General features: G+C 59.5%; 1 pseudogene; it reads left to right on the forward strand.

The window, feature by feature from the left end:
• The first annotated feature begins 201 nt into the window (after positions 1-201).
• Positions 202-1,301, forward strand: LOC121835977 (annotated as a pseudogene).
• Positions 1,302-1,954: the final 653 nt, after the last annotated feature.

The following is a 1,954-nucleotide window of genomic DNA, read 5'->3' on the forward strand; positions in this document are numbered from 1 at the left end:
GGTATTACCGTCGCGATGGGGAACATAGTGAATGAAAACTACCGCCGCCGCCACATTCGGCCACAGAAAGTGATGATTTTCCGGTGTCTGACAGTGTTCTTTCTACACAGGATGCCTCCTTGGAGAAACCGCCCCAGGGGGCCATACCCAGGAGGCCCACCGGACGGGCCAGGCCCCGGGGCGGCTGGACCCCAGTGGTCCGGTCGACCAAACCCTCGGGGCGGCCGCCCAGGGAGGCGTCAACACCGGGGATGGCCGAACGGCGGAGCGGGCCAGCGCCGCCCGGGCTCCGCAGGTACCGCGAGCCCGGCAGCCGGCAGGCCTGCGCGGCACGGGGCGGGGCCGTCCGCAGCAACATCGCGGCACCAGGCAGGGCCGTCCGCGACGGAGCCCCCGCACCACGGAGCGGGTCCGTCTACGACCGGGGGACCTGCCTGGAGTCGGCCCCCCTGCCACACCGTGGCCACGTGGACGGCGTGGGAGGAAGGAGGGGCGGTCCACTTCGTTTCCCGCCGGCGTTGGAAGCATCAACCCAGACCAACGCCTGGCCAGCCCGACCACCAAGTCCCACTCCCGTTCCGTGGCCACACGCAGCCGGCGGCGCCACGGGTCTTGGGAGCGCCTGACACCTGCTGGCTGTGCGGGGTCCCCATAATACATCTGGAAACCCACGAAGCAGGTCGACTCCATGCTGACCTGCTGGAGGCACAGCCCCTCCCGGACCACGTGGCGGCAGCGGTCCAGACCCTGAGGGCAAGCCGCCCGGACCTCCTGGCTCCCGCTGCCTTGGCCTCCGTTCAGCCAGCCCGGCCTCCCGAAAACCGTGCCACCGCACCGGCTGCCGCAGCCGCCGCCATCGAACCCGCCACCACGACGGCCCCCACAACACCGGCCGCCACCACATCCTGCGGGCCAAGTCATCGGGCCAGTGTCGTGTACCAGCCCCCTCCGTCCCCCTCGACTTCCGACGACGCCATCATGGCCGAGGTAGAACAACTCCTCGGCCAAAACCAGTGAGCACCCGGGGCCCCCCCGAAGACCGGGCCTTGAGGGGGGGGAAGTGTGGGAAGCCGAGGAGGACGACGGCGCGCGAGGGGCAGGAGCGGTGGCCGGCGGCCCAGTGCGCGTGACGGAGTGCACGTGAGATTCCGCCAGGCACTGGGGCAAGACACGGACGAGGACTGCAACGGCAAGGCACAGCGACCAGCCGAAACAGTAAAGTGATTTGAATTCATTCTTGCTCGTGTGACTTCTTGGGAGGGCGGACCAGGCAGGGACCGATTGGGCAGCAGTATAGTAGAGCGACCCACAACGTTTGTAAGCATGGTGTACCGACGGATGCCCCACGGGTTCAAGCACGCGCGGCATGCGCATGGAGGTGGCTTTGGCAGGATTACAATTTCACGTGCTTCCTCATACGAGAATAAACATGGCGGCGGCGAGATGACCTGTTTGCGATCGTCTACAGCATCGCCTGTCCATTTTGGTTGTCCCAGTTCCGATGCTCTACACTAAACAAAATCTGGTTGTAACATTACTCTTTGGGGTTCTTCGGCTTGTCCATAATTTTCTCTCTAAAAAAGTTATTTTCAGCACCCCCTTAATAGGATCTTTGTAAAAAAACCTATAAGAAGCTCTTTTTTACGTAAAAGTTTTTTGTAAAAAAAATCTTGAGAAGGTTATTTTTAGCTCTTTTTATAAAAGAGTTCCTTATGGAAAACCATTCAAAGGTTATTTTATGAACTTTTTTAAGAAACAGTTCTTCATTAAGAAGTTTTGAGAAGTTCTTATCAGCTATAATTAGAATGCAATTAATTTCAAAGGTGCAAGCGAGCTGGACAAGAATGATGAAAATAATCCCTGGAGAAGGGGAACAAGGGGGACAGAGGACAAACACTGGCGGCTGATAAAATCCGTTTGCTCTACTGACGTCTAACCCCTGGGTAGCTCAGTT

Source organism: Ixodes scapularis, unplaced genomic scaffold (genome assembly GCF_016920785.2).
Source record: "Ixodes scapularis isolate PalLabHiFi unplaced genomic scaffold, ASM1692078v2 PGA_scaffold1__304_contigs__length_218370807, whole genome shotgun sequence".
Classification (NCBI taxonomy): Eukaryota; Metazoa; Arthropoda; class Arachnida; order Ixodida; family Ixodidae; genus Ixodes; species Ixodes scapularis.